We start from the raw sequence: 17,741 nt of genomic DNA, 5'->3' as shown, positions 1-17,741 counted from the left end.
ACTAACCTGAACAACAGTATACAAGGCATATTGACATTTGAGAGAGACATACAGCGAGGCATAAGGTAATCGCAGGTATTGATTGAGAGAGCTAGCTAAGACAACAGGTGAGACAGCAACAGCTAATCAGCTAACACAACAGCAGGTAAAATGGCGATGACTAGGCAGAGAGGTTCGGATTAACTACACCCAGAGCCTGAGTTTGCGGCTGGGGCCGACAGATAAAAAAATAAATAAAACAGAATGGAGTACCGTGGATTAATGGACAGTCCAGCAGGCATCAGCTATGTAGCCAAGTGATCATAGTGTCCAGGGGGCAGCAGTAGATGGAACAGGGAAGCCGCGGAGTTGTTGCCACTACGCTAGCACGCGGGCGACACAGCGTTTAAAGTTAGTAGCCCGGGGCTAGTAGGAGCGTCTGCTCCGACAGAGGCCGGTTGAAGGCACAGCGGATGGAGAATTCGTCGGTGGTGCGGCGGGGCGCCGTGTGGACACAGGATCCAAGCCAGATGGCGAAAGAGGTATTGTAGAATTTAGTTTGCTAGCCGGGAGATGCGCCTGGCTCACGGCTAACTGGTGCTAGCTTCGTGGCAGGGGCGTTAGCCACTAGCTAGCTGTGAAGATCAGAAGTGGTGGTCCAGGGATTACGGTAGGAATCCGGCGTTGTAGTGGAGAGATAGTCCAATACTGGTGGATTGTCGAGTATTATCCAGGCTAAAAACAGAGCTGGTATCTGTGCAGAAGGTAAAAGCCGCTAGCAGTGGCTAACAATGACTAAATAGCTTGTAGCTAATTAGCTTGTTAGCTTCTGGTGGTTCTTGAATGTGTTCTAAAATTAAAAATAATAGCGATTCCGTATCGCATTCGGTGAGACAGGTTACCGGAAGGTATAATCGAATTAAAATGGAATTAAAATGGAAAAGAGTGAAAATAAAATTGAAATATATACAAAAAAGAAGAAAAATAAAAAAGTACACGAGAGGACGAACAAAAACACGTCTTCACTGCTACGCCAGTGAACTTGCAGGTGCCTTTTTTTTCACCTTTATTTAACCAGGTAGGCTAGTTGAGAACAAGTTCTTATTTGCAACTGCGACCTGGCCAAGATAAAGCAAAGCAATTCGACACATACAACAACACAGAGTTACACATGGAATAAACAAAACATACAGTCAATAATACAGTAGAAAAATAAGTCTATATACAATGTGAGCAAATGAGGAGAGATAAGGGAGGTAAAGGCAAAAAAAGGCCATGGTGGCGAGGTAAATACGATATAGCAAGTAAAACACTGGAATGGTAGATTTGCAGTGGAAGAATGTGCAAAGTAGAAATAATGGGGTGCAAAGGAGCTAAATAAATAAATAAATGCAGTAGGGGAAGAGGTAGTTGTTTGGGCTAAATTATAGATGGGCAGTAATCTGTGAGCTGCTCTGACAGCTGGTGCTTAAAGCTAGTGAGGGAGATAAATGTTTCCAGCTTCAGAGATTTTTGCAGTTTGTTCCAGTCATTGGCAGCAGAGAACTGGAAGGAAAGACGACCAAAGGAGGAATTGGCTTTGGGGGTGACTTGTGAGATATACCTGCTGGAGCGCGTGCTATGAGTGGGTGCTGCTATGGTGACCAGTGAGCTGAGATAAGGTGGGGCTTTGCCTAGCAGAGACTTGTAGATAACCTGTAGCCAGTGGGTTTGGCTACTAGTATGAAGCGAGGACCAACCAACGAGAGCGTACAGGTCGGAATGGTGGGTAGTGTATTGGGCTTTGGTGACAAAACGGATGGCACTGTGATAGACTGCATACAGTTTGTTGAGTGGAGTGTTGGAGGCTATTTTATAGATGACATCACCGAAGTCGAGGATCGGTAGGATGGTCAGTTTTACGAGGGTATGTTTGGCAGCATGAGTGAAGGATGCTTTGTTGCGATATAGGAAGCCGATTCTAGATTTAATTTTGGATTGGAGATGCTTAATGTGAGTCTGGAAGGAGAGTTTAAAGTCTAACCAGACACCTAGGTATTTGTAGTTGTCCACGTATTTTAAGTCAGAGCACGTATTCTAAGGCGAGCAGGTGCGGGCAGTGATCGGCTGAATAGCATGCATTTTTAGTTTTACTTGCGTTTAAGAGCAGTTGGAGGCCACGGAAGAGTCTTGGTGGAAGAGTGGGGTAACATCTCACAGCAAGAACTGGCAAATCTGGTGCAGTCCATGAGGAGGAGATGCACTGCAGTACTTAATGCTGTTGGTGGCCACACCAGATACTGACTGTTACTTTTGATTTTGACCCCCCCCCCCCCCCCCCCCCCCGCCCCCCCTTTGTTCAGGGACACATTATTCCATTTCTGTTAGTCACATGTCTGTGGAACTTGTTCAGTTTATGTCTCAGTTGTTGAATCTTGTTATGTTCATACAAATATTTACACATGTTAAGTTTGCTGAAAATACACGCAGTTGACAGTGAGAGGACGTTTCATTTTTTGCTGAGTTTCTGTCGACTACGTGTGACTCTTATGACTAAAAAGGCTTCATGCATAGCGTTTTACCAATAATAGGTTAATATCCAAAGCCACATCTCTTCACACTCATATCTTCACATGTCTCTCAAGTGCTGACACTCATCCAGCCCTGACACATCTCTTTCAACTCAGTTTACCCGACAGGAAGTTCCCCAACACTAACTTGACACATGAAAACCATGGTTACCACCAGAGGCAGAAATAGCAGTGTGTACTTGTAAGAGTCACTGGGTGTGTGTCCCAAATGGCACCCTATTCCCTATGTAGTGCACTACCTTTAACCACAACCCGAAGGACCCTGTTCAAAAGTAGGGCACTAAATAGGGAATAGGGTGCTATTTAAGTCTAAAGGCTCTCTGGTTTAAGACAGAGCTGTGACCTACAACATAGAATAGACCTAGAACGCATCTTTCTGCTACCGTTGATTCCTCCAAATAGCTCTCCTTGAACAATATTAGAACAATATTATTATTATTTCCTATAAATGCAAGCATTTCGCTACACCCGCAATAACATCTGCTAAAAGTGTATGTGACAATACAAAATGTGCTTACAGCCACAAAAACAAACCGACTAAAGAGACAAATCATCCAAAATCGTTATATCACAATCATACACAATCACATATAATATGAATAGAAAGCATCATTAAAACCTTTCCTTCATTGTTAAAGTGCTTTTAGTAAGTTTAAAATCACAATTCTATATTCAATCCAGTAATGAGTGCTACAAAAGTTCCTAAGTTGCTAAGCTACTTAATGAATTGCTAACTGCGGTCCTCTGTATCAACAGTAACAGATACATCTGTGCAGACAATGCAGACAGACACCTATACACAGCAACTTAAATTAGCATCTTCTCCTGTCTTCTTCATTTCCAGTCAAAGACCAGTGCTTTAGCTAGCATATTCTACAGTACATTGGCACATAACAATAACAAAATCATCATCATGAAATCTATAGTGTTACATATGTATATGTTTTGAAAGTGTATGGACGGACAGATGTCCAGCACACTGAGTGAAGCTGGTCCAGAAGAAATAGTATGTGCATTCCAAATGGCACCCTATTCCCTATAAAGTGCACTACTTTTGACCAGGGCCCATGGAGCTCTATAAAGGGAATTGGATGTGATTTGGGACACAGCGGAAGCATTCAGGGCCTTTCCATGGCCTCCTCCGTCCCCAACACACTGAACTCCTTTACATCTCTCTCTACGTACCAAAATCATGTAAATTAACAACAAGTAATGAATTCATCATTTGAATAGTTGTAGTAAACGGTAACAGACCCTGTTTAGAATCCAGTGTATGCCAGACCTGGGTTCAAAAACGATTTAAAATCTTTCAAATACTTTTGAGCATTCGCTTGAGTCTGCCTGAAGTGCCAAATTGGCAGAGTTGACCAATGTCGGGACTATTCTATTGGTTCCATTAAGACAGGAAAGATCAATCAAGCACAGATTAAGTATTTGAGATTATTTCAAATAGTATTTGAACCCAGGTCTGCTGTTTGTGTCTGTGTGTAGGCTCTCAGACATTGTTGATGCGGACACTGACTCTGACCCTACTGTCTCTGACCCTCCCGCACCCTTCCTCTCTTCTCTCCATATAACTCTGCTCTAATCGGATCTTCTATGGATCAGTGTCACCCCACTCCCACCACCTCATCCGTTGCCATGGTAATTCTGTGGGCAGGACGTTTTGGCATGGTCTTGGTCTTGGCCACTGTCAAAGAAAAGCGATGTCGGCCATGTCTTTCCCTCACAGGGACAGGGAGACCAGGGGGGGGGGGGACTCTTACCCCCACAGGATCTCATCAGGCAGGTAGGAGGTGTGCACCTGGTAGGTGACAGAGGTGGGCTCCACCGTGGCGCTCATGATCACCAGCAACTCAGTCTGTCCATCCTCAACCTGGGCAGGGAGGGAGGGAAAAGTATTTCAGGACAGGAAAAAGTCCTGACACACACTTCTAGGATGCATTCCAACTAGCACCCTATTTCTTATGTAGTACACTACGTTTGACCCTGACCTTGGTTAAAAGTAGTGCACTATAAAGGGAACAGCCCTAACCAGGTGTAGCGTACCCTTGGCAGCCCAGGTCCTGAGCGGGCTGCTGCCGTCTATGATGTGATAGAAGGTGAGGAGGAGTATGAGGAAGGGGCTGTTGCTGGACGTGTCCACCTGGAAGGGAACGTTCCGCTGGTCCAGACGCACCGTCTCCCCCTCCGTATGAGACGTCTGGAGCAGCTTCCCCGTCACATTCACTAGGGGGTCACGGTGGGACTGCGTCCCAATTGGCTCCCTATTGTCCTCAAGGGGAAATTTGTCTGGGACATTCAAAAGTTCTCGGGCACCAATGAAGTTAATCCTAATTACAGGAGAATGTTTTGCTCGTAGTTGGTTGGTAAGAACCTGATGGCAAATGACACAAAAAGACTACGCTGGCAGTTAAGCACACACACACACACACACACACACACACACACACACACACACACACACACACACACACAGACACACACACACAGTTGAGCAGTAAGTCTCCATCCTCTCACCCAGCAGATCTCCATGCACGAACACCACCAGATACCACAGAATCCCAAACAGGAACCACGCCCCCGTGAAGGTAAGCCTGAGGAGGAAGAACTTCTAGTGCCACTGCATATCCAGGAAGGTCGTCCAGAGGTCGCACATGTACAGGGCCGACCGGCCGCTGATGTGCTCAATTAGTACATTACTGCGTCCATCCTTAGACAGAACACGCCTCCTCAGAGTCCCGCCCCCGCCGGCGCACTCTGCCTTGGCTGCCGCCCCCCAATAGGGGCTTTAGAACGTCTGTCTGTATCTGGAAGTGACACACCTTCTGAGGGGAGGAGCTTCGGGAAGAAGGAGTGTAGTAGATGTCATCTGTCAGTAAAACAGGAAGGAAGGAGAGAGAGATTAGGCAACGACGTTGCCACAGTAACAAGGCATGAAATATTAACTGTGGACAAGGTTTGAGCATCCTGTAGTAAAGATGTTAGCCAGTTAAACTATTAAAGATTACAAGAGCAACAAAAGAGCATTGCAATGAATTACCATTTAGAAGGTTGAAGTTAGGGACATGGTTGGCTCTGCAAGTCACTCATGATAAAACAAGAGACTAGAGGTTTAATGGTCAAACACAAAGGGCTGCCTTCAATCAAAACCGGTTACCAGGTGTGCGTCAGTGAAGGCTGGTGAGAGGAAGATGGCTCATAATAATGGCTGAAATGGAGTCAGTGGAATGGTATCTAAAACATCAAAGACGTGGTTTCCATGTTGTTGATACCACTCCATTGACTCCATTCCAGCCATTATTATGAGCCGTCCTCCCATCAGCAGGCTCCACTTGTGCGTCCCAAATGGCACCCTATGCACTCTAGGCCCTGGTCAAAAGTAGGGCACTATATAGGGAATTGGGTGTCATTTGGGACAAAGGCAAAGAGTCCTGCACACTGACATTCTGACTTGCTTCCACAAAGCACGTAGACCAGAAGTTGAGCAAGGCAAAGAGTCTTGCACACTGACATTCTGACTTGCTTCCACAAAGCACGTAGACCAGAAGTTGAGCAAGGCAAAGCGAAGAGGTAGAGAAGATGATAAAACAATTAGAAATCTGAAATTAAAGGGAATCTGGACCTATTAAATGAAGGGAAATACTCTGCTAAAACAAAGAGTTTATTTAGAATACTTTTCTTTTTAAAGGCGCGACTGTACTGTTGATTCCAACAAGAAGGACTTTCAGTGGACAAAGAGTGAACTTCTATCTAGAAACAGGATATGGTGATAAGAGTTAGCAAGGAAGGCCAACATTCACTTACTGGTTTCCATGCACTTTTCAAACCTTCCCTTCTTGAACTGAAGAGGGGATTCCTCAACTCATAGAAGAAAGTTTAATAAAACATTTTCTTCTTTATTGTTAAAACCAACATGTTTAAAATGGCCCATAGCCTTCATCGGGGTTTTACAGATAGAAAAATGAAGGTTTTTATTGGCCTTCACTTTAATGCTGCTCTTTATCTTATTCTGAATGTGTTATTTAACATGCTGTTTCCCCCAATATGTGTATAATTGATGTTACCAGGCAGGGACTAGTCTACTGCAACAGTATAGTAATAATACCACTGACAAAACACACAATGTTCTTTCCTCTACACAGTACCTAAACTAATGCACATACACACGACATAGAACACAACACACACGCACAACGCACACCCACACACACAAAGTGAGGTAAAAAGTAAACACAGAAATAGCTCTGCTACAATGCAGAGTTCCAATGAGTGTTCATTACACATCTCTGGTTATGAAACTCTGTCATAATTACAATGACAGTATTGAAAATGTTCTCTGTGTCCCTGTCTTCACTCTCTCCCTCACTCTCACACACGCTCTCTCTTTCTCGTCCTCCCGTTCTGTCTGAATGTGCGCAAACCATCTACGCAAACCATCAAGATAACAGATTATTAATAAAAACTTCACCGAAAGAAGAAGTGTACACGTAACCGACCAGTACCTTTCCAGTAGGATGTATTCTGTCTCCATGACAACACATATACTCTTGTACGGTGGTACTATTACAGTAATATCAACTGAATCAAAACTTTTCTCCCTCTAAACTACAAAGGCATCTCTCTCTCTCTCTACAAATGGCTTTATTGGCATGGGAAACATATGTTTACATTGCCCAAGCAAGTGAAATAGATAATGTGATGATTTAGTTGATAACTTTAATAGCAAATTAAGGGCAACCATTGATGCCATAGCTCCGGTAAAGATGGAAAAGGACACATCCAAACAGAGAGCGCCTTGGAGGAGTGAGGAAACTAATCAATTAAACAGAAATTGCAGAAAGGCAGAGCGGAAGTGGAGAAAGTCAAAGTTGCAACTTGGCATATATAACAAGGTAATTAGAAATGCCAGACAGGCTCATTTTTCTAACTTGATCCCTAACAATCAGAATAATTAGAGAGTGCTCTTCTCCACCATTGGTGGCCTGATAAGTCCTACCCCCTGCAAACCTATGTGAACTTTCATCCACATCTAAATGTGATGAGTTTGCAGCATAGTTCCAAGATAAGATAACCAACATTAGGCTAGGTATCAGTCAAGCAACACCTGATGAGAAGTTTTATGATATTTGCCCTAGCCTACCACGCAAAGGCACTATGGAGTTATTTTCCCTGGTTGACACAGACATGTTTAGGAAAGTGATATCACAACTTAAGCCTTCTCGATCCTATCCCCACCACCTAATTCAAAACAGTTTTTAATTGCATATCTGAAGAAGTGCATGATATTGTTAATCCCTCCCTGTTCACGGGCACTTTCCCCACCACACTAAAAACTGCTATGGTGAAACCCCTTCTGAAGAAAAATGATCTTGATTCTTCAGCATTTATCAATTTTCGGACACTCTCCAACGTTCAATTCTTAAGCAAAATTCTGGAGAAATTGGTATTTTTGAAAAATTCCAACTCGGCGAAAATTCACCTCACGTGGTGTTCCGCAAGGTTTGATTTTACATTTCTGTGTCGCCAGAGGATTTTAGCTCCACATATACAGTACATTATTAGACTGTATTAGTGATTTAAATACTTGATGCTCACAACTTCCTCCAGCTAAATCAAGACAAGACCGATGTACTTACCAGTGCCAGGCAAAAGTTTGGACACTCCTACTCATTCAAGGGTTTTTCCTTTATTTTTACTATTTTCTACATTGTAGAATAATAGTGAATGAAGACATTAAAACTATGAAATAACATATGGAATCTTGTAGTAACCAAAAAAAGTGTTAAACAAATCAAAATATATTTTATATTTGAGATTCTTCAAAGTAGCCACCCTTTGCCTTGATGACAGCTTTGCATTCTCTCAACCAGCTTCATGAGGTAGTCACCTGGAATGCATTTCAATTAACAGGTGTGACCTCAACATCAACTGTTCAGAGGAGACGGCGTGAATCAGTCCTTCATGGTCAAATTGCTGCAAAGAAACCACTACTAAAGGACACCAAAAATAAGAAGAGACTTACTTGGGCCAAGAAACACAAGCAATGGACATTAGACCGGTGGAAATCTGTCCTTTTGGTTTGATGAGTCCAAATTTGAGATTTTTGGTTCCAACCGCTGTGTCTTTGTGAGATGCATAGTAGGTGAACGAATGATCTCCACGTGTGTAGTTCCCACCATGAAGCATGGAGGAGGAGGTGTGATGGCGTGGGGGTGCTTTGCTGGTGACACTGTCTGTGATTTATTTAGACTTCAAGGCACACTTAACCAGCATGGCTACCACAGCATTCTGCAGTGATACGCCATCCCATCTGGTTTGCGCTTAGTGGGACTATCATTTGTTTTTCAACAGGACAATGACCCAACACACCTCCAGGCTGTGTAAGAGCTATTTGACCAAGAAGGAGAGTGATGGAGTGCTGCATCAGATGACCTGGCCTCCACAATCACCCAACCTCAACCCAATTGAGGACCGCAGAGTGAAGGAAAAGCAGCCAATAAGTGCTCAGCGTATGTGGGAACAAGTGCTCAGCGTATGTGGGAACACCAAGAGTGTGCAAAGCTGTCATCAAGGCAAAGGGTGGCTACTTTGAAGAATCTCAAATATAAAATATATTTTGATTTGCTTAACACTTTTTTGGTTACTACATGATTCCATATGTGTTATTTCATAGTTTTGATGTCTTCACTATTATTCTACAATATAGTAAAAATAAAGAAAAACCCTTGAATCAGTAGTTGTGTCCAAACTTTTGACTGGTACTGTATGTTTTTGTTGTAAAAGTGCACTAACTAAGATATAGTTTTTTCTCCCACTCTGTATAGTGCACTACATTTGGGTGTACCCATTAGAGTGCCCTCAATGCCCCTTTATTCTCCGCCAAGAGTGTCTGTACACAGTGTCCTGTTGGAGGGAAACACATCAAGAGAAACATCCGTGAAGGGAATACAGCTTCTCTTCTTGTCTGCATCCCAAATGACACCCTTTTCCCTATATAGTGAGTGCCCATAGGGATCTTATCCAAAGTAGTGCACTATATAGGGAATAGGATGCCATTTGGGAGTCAGACCTGGCTTACGAATGAGAGGGTGACCCAGTGTTTCTCGAATGAAAGACAGAATGAATAAGATGCAGGGGGAAACGTAAATACAGTGGACAGGAAGGGCTACTGGCCAGATAAAAAAAGACAGGCACACACGCGCGCACACACATACGCACACACACGCACACATGCACTCATGCACACACGCACACACACCAGAGTGTAGTGTTACCTCTTTATTCATCTGTTGGCTCTCTCCAGCCTTTTGATGCCGTTTCCTATTCTGTCATCTGCATTAGCATTCACTTCCTCTGCACACTCATTTTACGTTCCAAATGGCACCCTATTCCCTATATAGTGCAGGGCCCTGGTCAAAAGTAGTGCACTACGTAGGTAATAGGGTGCCATTTGGAGTGCAGTCTCTTTCCTCTCTGCTCCTTCCGTCCAGTCTGGTTTCACAAGTTATTTATAGTATTTCTAGTCTTGTATTCTTCACAGTTTACAGCTGGTACAAAAAGTGCAGTGAAATGCTAATGTACTAGCCTTCTGTGAACAACAAAACTCCTGGCGCTGACAGCCTTCCGGCAGAGCTGCTTAAGAAGGGAGGTTACTTCCAAAACAGAACGCTCCACCAGTACATCACTGAGGTTTTGTTACGAGAATTTTGTTCTCAGTTGTTCATAATACCCAATTGAATTAATTACTCAGCCTGAAACCCAGAATTTGTAAGAAACTGATTGAAATGAATCAAGCGGAGGCCCAGCTACAATTGTCAGGAATGTTTATTTAGAGAGCTCTGCTTATCATTTCCGGTACATTGGTCTATATACCTCACATTTCGTCATAAACGTCCCTCCTCCTCTCAAATACAATGGCAACATAGTTCACAAGTCTACTTCTCATACATTGTCCGCCACCTGTTATACAATCTACTACAAGCCCAAGGTCTCTCCCCTCCCTGGGTGGGGAGAATTCCATCCCTGTTATCAGTTTCACAGTGGTCACAAGTTGTCTGCCACAGTTCCTTGCCTACCAACAGTCCCTCTTTCTTATGGACAAACATGATTCATCAGACAGGATATAATTCTGTTAGTTATAATTCTACGTTAAATGTATACATAATTTAGTCATTATTCATAAAATTCCCATAACAGGTTTGGGACCGGGAGATCATCCCCCAACAGCGGCGGGATGCAAACATTGTCACCATCTATAAGAACAAAGGTGACAAGTCCATCTGTGGCAACAACCGAGGGGTATCCCGTCTGGCTGTTGCCGGCAAGGTCCTGGCCAAGGTGATGCTACAAAGGCTGGTAAACAACATCACAGAGGTACTGCTGCTAGAGTCACAATGCGGCTTCAGAAAGAACAGGAGTACGGTCAACATGATATTCATGACACGGCAACTCCAGGAGAAGTGCCGTGAACAACATCAGGACTTTTTCATGGCCTTTGTCGACCTCTCCAAGGCCTTCGACACTGTGAGCAGGGAACTACTATGGGGCATTCTACTCAACATCCTTTGCCTGTTCCATGATGGGATGATGGGTCGGTTGGCCATAGGAGAGCAGGAGTCAGTGCCCTTTGTAGTAAGCATCGGTGTGAGGCAGGGGTGTATGCTGGCACCTGTATTAACATCTTCTTCCTATGTGTCACCCAGTTTCTCCACAAGGAGCTTGAGGACAGCAGTGGGGTTGCAGTGGACTTCAGGCTGGATAGAAACCTATTCAACATCAGGAGGCTCCAAGCAACCACCAAGATTTCGACGGAGCGGGTTCTTGAGCTGCAGTATGCTGATGACTTTGCTCTTGTGGCCGACACTCCGGAAGACCTTCAGTACGTCCTTGTAACAGCTGTGAGGGTCTATAGCAGGATGGGACTGTCTATACACACCACCAAAGACAGAGGTGGTCTGACAATGGAGATCCAGCCCTCCACCCACCATGCCTGTCTTCGCCATTGAGCATAAATCAGTGGCAATAGTCCCATCATTCAAATAGCTGGACAGCATCTTCTTGGAGAATTGCAGCATCGACCTCGAAAATTAAAAACAGGACTAAGCAAGCGTCAGCTGCTTTCGGGAAACTCAGACGTGGGGTCTTCCAAAACAGGCATCTCCACCTCCACACCAAAGTCGCCGTCTATCACCACACTTCTTTACAGCTGTGAAGCCTGGGTTACTTACAGCCGCCACAACAAGCAGCTCGAGCATTTACACATAAGATGCCTGCAGCGCATCCTGGGAATCCCCTGGTGTGACCGTGTGACCCAAACAGAAGTACTTGCTGAGACCAACTGCAAGAGTATGGAGGCCATGGTCACCCAACACCAACGGCGTGGGCATGTCATTAGAATGTCTCAGGAGCGCTTGCCGCAGAAGATCCTGTATGGCCAGCTACATCTTGGCCGGGGGTCTATAGGGGGGCAGATGCCGCGCTACAAGGACCAGCTGAAAACGTTGCTGAAGAAGTGCAACATCAAACCCACAGACCTGGAGGATGCTGCTGCCGACCGGTCCACCTGGCGGCAGCTCTGCCAGAGCGGTGTACAGCGGTGGAAGGAGGAGAGGAGCACAAAGAAACAGCGAAAACAGCTCAGGAGACATACAACCATGCCTTCCCCCGCCAACACAGACTGCATATGCCCCACCTGCAATAACGTTTGTGGATCTCAGATTGGACTCTACAGTCACCAAAGAATTCACTGTTACCTCAGAAGTGAAAGTCATCATCGGACACGATGGAACAAAACGTGTGTGTGTGTGTGCGTGTGTGGGTGTGTGTGTGTGTGTGTGTGCGTGCGGGTGCGCGTGTGTGTGAGGGTTGCATGTGTGGGTAGACAGAGACAGCTAGGGTTCAGATACCTGAAGTGAAACAGAATATGAGCTTGTGAGATCAGATGGCCCCATTTTCTTTTTATTTTTTTATTTACACACTCCAACATTTACAAACAAAGCATGTGTTTTTTGTGAGTCCACCAGATCAGAGGCATGAGCAGGAAAGTTCCTAATGAACACAACCCAAATGTAACATAATAACTAATTAGCTATGATAACACAATGAGACTAACCAGGGCCCATAGGGATCTGGTCAGAAGCAGTGCACTGTGTAGGGAATAGGGTGCCATTTAATAATATATGCCAAGTAGCAGACGCTTTTATCCAAAGCAACTGTATGCATTCATACATTTTACATATGGATGGTGCTGGGAATCAAACATACATACAGTGCTGGGAATCAAACCCACTGCCTTGTCGTTACAAGTGCCATGCTCTACCAACTGAGCTAGAAAGGACACACAACAGACGCGTCAGTGTAACTAATGAGCTACAATACAACTCACAGTTCACAATTTGGCCAGTAGAAGGTGCCAGATGCCTACTCCTCCTCTCACGTTAGTTAATGCAAGGATGTAGGCTGATGTAAGAACCAGCTGGGTCGGTACCACTCCTGGACCACCCAAGTCAAGCTATTAGGCTTCTGCAGTTTAGGTTAGTCATGTTAGTCCTGGCACCCTATTCATTATATATTGCACTATTTTTGACCAGATCCCTATGGGCCCTGGTCAAAAGTAGTTCAGTATAAGAGAATAGGGTGCCGTTTTGCCAGAATTGCCATATAGCCAGTCTTTCTCTGTGGATAACTTATTTGAACCAGTGACAGATTTGGCTGGCAAGCCAATGTAAACACAGCTAAAAGGCTACTGATCTGAATACCAAATAGCAGTTACATAACATTAGGCTATGTAGGCTACATACCAGAACACATTCAGCTCTGTTCTATGCAACCAGGTCAGCTACTGAATACGCACATTCACACTAACACATATCTGATTTTAAATTAATGTGAAACGTTTGGCCCCCAAAAGGAGTTTTGTGTTTAGGATGACATTGTAAGAGGTAAACCGATGTGAAAGAGGTGTGTACTGTACCCAGGTCAATATTTATATGGTATACATTGGAAACACAAGTTTCTTAAAGGGGCAGCGTCCTATTTTGAGATGTAAGAAAATCTTCTCAAAATCAATTTAGAAACAAAAATGTAAACAATTAATACAATGCAATTCTAAAGAATGGAGTGAACAGCATTTTAATACTTATAATAACCAAATATAGCCTATAAATAGCTGCATATATAGAGAAAACATGACCACAATGCATTTAAAAACTACACCATGTCCCGGCCAGTAGAAATTCTGTTCGGGCCAGTAGGTTTAGGATCAACTGGCCCGATCGAGCCAAAAAAGTTAACATTGGACCCTATCAAAGCCTACGAATAGGACCCAGAGTTTTACCTGACCAGGTCATGAGATTTGTAAAAACTCCAGACCCCAGAAAAGACACAGAAATTTTGACACACCATTTTTGAACCTGTGGTGCCACGTCTGTCTGTCTGTCTGTCTGTCTGTCTGTCTGTCTGTCTGTCTGTCTGTCTGTCTGTCTGTCTGTCTGTCTGTCTGTCTGTCTGTGGTGAAGGTCAGGTTAGGTCTGTATTATGCAATTGAGAGGTGCATAATAACATCCTTTGTACATCTACCTCATGTAGCCTAGTTGTAATATGTTTAGTCTATGTTTATTGATACATTTATTGATTAAAAAGATGGCGTGCAATCTGTTTCAAATCAAATCAAATTTTATTGGTGACATACACGTGTTTAGCAGATGTTATTGCAGGTGTAGTGAAATGCTTGTGCTTCTAGTTCCGACAGTCCAGTAATATCTAAAAAGTAATATCTAACAATTTCACAACATATACCCAATACACACAAATCTAAGTAAAGGAATAGAATTAATAATATATAAATACATGGACGAGCAATGTCAGAGTGGCATAGACTGAGATCAAGCAGATAGTATAGATGACAGTATATATACAGTTGAAGTCAGAAGTTTACATACACTTAGATTGGAGTCATTAAAACTCGTTTTTCAACCACTCCACAAATTTCTTGTTAAGAAACTATAGTTTTGGCAAGTCGGTTAGGACATCTACTTTGTGCATGACACAAGTAATTTTTCCAACAATTGTTTACAGACAGATTATTTCACTTATAAATAATTGTATCACAATTCCAGTGGGTCAGAAGTTTACATACACTAAGTTGACTGTGCCTTTAAACAGCTTGGAATATTCCAGAACATGATGTCATGGCTTTAGAAGCTTCTGATAGGCTAATTGACATCATTTGAGTCAATTGGAGGTGTACCTGTGGATGTATTTCATGGCCTACCTTAAAACTCAGTGCCTCTGCTTGACATCATGGGAAAATCAAAAGAAATCAGCCAAGACCTCAGAAGAAAAATTGTAGATCACCACAAGTCTGGTTCATCCTTGGGAGCAATTTCCAAACGCCTGAAGGTACCATGTTCATCTGTACAAACAATAGTACGCAAGTATAAACACCATGGGACCACGCAGCCGTCATACCGCTAAGGAAGGAGACGCGTTCTGTCTCCTAGAGATGAACGTACTTTGGTGCGAAAAGTGCAAATCAATCCCAGAACAACAGCAAAGGACCTTGTGAAGATGCTGGAGGAAACAGGTATAAAAGTATCTATATCCACTGTAAAACGAGTCCTATATGGACATAACCTGAAAGGCCACTCAGCAAGGAAGAAGCCACTGCTCCAAACCGCCATAAAAAAGCCAGACTGCAGTTTGCAACTGCACATGGGTACAAAGATAGTACTTTTTGGAGAAATGTCCTCTGGTCTGATGAAACAAAAATAGAACTGTTTGGCATTAATGACCATCGTTATGTTTGGATGAAAAAGGGGGAGGCTTGCAAGTCGAAGAACATCATCCTAACCGAGAAGCACGGGGGTGGCAGCATCACGCTGTGGGGGTGGCAGCATCACGCTGTGTGGGTGCTTTGCTGCAGGAGGGACTGGTGCACTTCACAAAATAGATGGCATCATGAGGAGGGGAAAATGATGTGGATATATTGAAGCAACATCTCAAGACATCAGTCAGGAAGTTAAAGCTTGGTCGCAAATGGGTCTTCCAAATGGACAATGACCCCAAGCATACTTCCAAAGTTGTGGCAAAATGGCTTAAGGACAACAAAGTCAAGGTACTGGAATGGCCATCACAAAGCCCTGACCTCAATCCCATAGAACATCTGTGGGCAGAACTGAAAAAGCTTGTGCGAGCAAGGAGGCCTACAAACCTGATTCAGTTACACCAGCTCTGTCAGGAGGAATGGGCCAAAATTCACCCAATTTATTGTGGGAAGCTTGTGGAAGGCTACCTAAAACGTTTGACCCAAGTTAAACAATTTAAAGGCAATGCTACTAAATATTAATTAAGTGTATGTAAACTTCTGACCCACTGGGAATGTGATGAAAGAAATAAAAGCTGAAATAAATCATTCTCTCTACTATTATTCTGACATTTCACATTCTTAAAATAAAGTGGCGATCCTAACTGACAGGGAATTTTTACTAGGATTAAATGTCAGGAATTGTGTAAAGCTGAGTTTAAATGTATTTGGCTAAGGTGTATGTAAACCTCCGACTTCAATTGTATATATGAGATGTGTAATGCAATATATGTAAACATTATTAAAGTGACATTAAAGTGGCCAATGATTTCAAATATGTGTATGTAGGCTGCAGCCTCTCTGTGCTAGTGATGGCTATTAAACAGTCTGATGGCCTTGAGATAGAAGCTGTTTTTCAGCCTCTCGGTCCCAGCTTTGATGCACCTGTACTGACCTCGCCTTCTGGATGATAACATGGTGAACAGGCAGTGGCTTGGGTGGTTGTTGTCCTTGATGATCTTTTTGGCCTTCCTGTGACATCGGGTTCTGGAGGTGTCCTGGAGGGCAGGTAGTTTGCCCCCGGTGATGCGTTGTGCAGACCGCACCACCCTCTGGAGAGCCCTGCGGTTGTGGGCGGTGCAGTTGCCGTACCAGGTGGTGATACAGCCTGACAGGATGCTCTCAATTGTGCATCTATAAAAGTTTGTGAGGGTTTTAGGTGACAAGCCAAATTTCTTCAGCCTCCTGAAGTCTGTGTGGGTGGACCATTTCAGTTTGTCGGTGATGTTGTACGCAGAGGAACTTAAAACGTTCCACGTTCTCCACTGGTGTCCCGTCGATGTCGATTGGGGGGTGCTCCCTCTGCTGCTTCCTGAAGTCTATGATCAGTCTTCTTCTTCTGCTTTTATGGAGTGTATATAGTGCAACCAAGTTTTAGGCTACTGCTTCTCATGATGACACAAATATTTGACAGTAAATAGCCTCCCATTGTTTCATAAGACCTGTTTTACTTCTTCAAATCCTGAGGTGATGCTGCATTCACGTCATGTCGGAAACTTGGAAATTCTGAAATGTTTGACTTTCTAATGAAGAAAGATAATACACAAGTTTGATCCCACTTGGGAAGTGTCAGAATCAATTTGAATCAGACTTGACGTGAGCGCAGCATAATTCTCTCATCCAACATAACTCAAAACTCATGGAAACCATGTGTTTGATGTGTTCGATACCATTCAATTTATTCTGTTCCAGACATTAATACGAGCCCTTCTTCCCCAATTACAGTGCCACCGGCCCCCCGGTGCAGTTTGAGTCCATGTGGAGGAGAGTGATAGGGGCGGTGGAGATGGGGGTGTGAGCAGGTGTGTCAGGGCAGGGGTGATGTTGTCAATGTGTCTGGCTGTATGTTGTTGTTTGTATGTGGATGTTTTGTATTGTAAAAAATATATATACACTACCGGTCAAAAGTTTTAGAACACCTACTCATTCAAGGGTTTTTCTTTATTTTTACTATTTTCTACATTGTAGAATAATAGTGAAGACATCGAAACTATGAAATAACACATATAGAATCATGTAGTAACCAAAAAAGTGTTTAAACATATCAAAATACATTTTATATTTGAGATTCTTCAAAGTAGCCACCCTTTGCCTTGATGAAAGCTTTGCACACTCATGGCATTCTCTCAACCAGCTTCATGAGGTAGTCACCTATAATGCATTTTAATTAAAATGTGTGCCTTAAAAGTTAATTTGTGTAATTTCTTTCCCTCTTAATGCATTTGAGCCAATCAGTTGTGTTGTGACAAGGTGTGTTGTGTGTGTGTGGGGGGGGGGGGGGTATACACAGAATATAGCCCTATTTGGTAAAATAACAAGTCCATATT

At 43.4% G+C, this 17,741-nt stretch overlaps 1 pseudogene; it reads right to left on the bottom strand.

Annotated features, from left to right (window-relative positions):
* Positions 1-4,044: 4,044 nt before the first annotated feature.
* Positions 4,045-5,084, bottom strand: LOC120055405 (annotated as a pseudogene).
* Positions 5,085-17,741: the final 12,657 nt, after the last annotated feature.

This window comes from Salvelinus namaycush, chromosome 11 (assembly GCF_016432855.1).
Source record: "Salvelinus namaycush isolate Seneca chromosome 11, SaNama_1.0, whole genome shotgun sequence".
NCBI classification, from domain to species: Eukaryota; Metazoa; Chordata; class Actinopteri; order Salmoniformes; family Salmonidae; genus Salvelinus; species Salvelinus namaycush.
The sequence above is the reverse complement of the archived record's forward strand: the minus strand, read 5'-3'. Positions and strand labels throughout refer to the sequence as shown.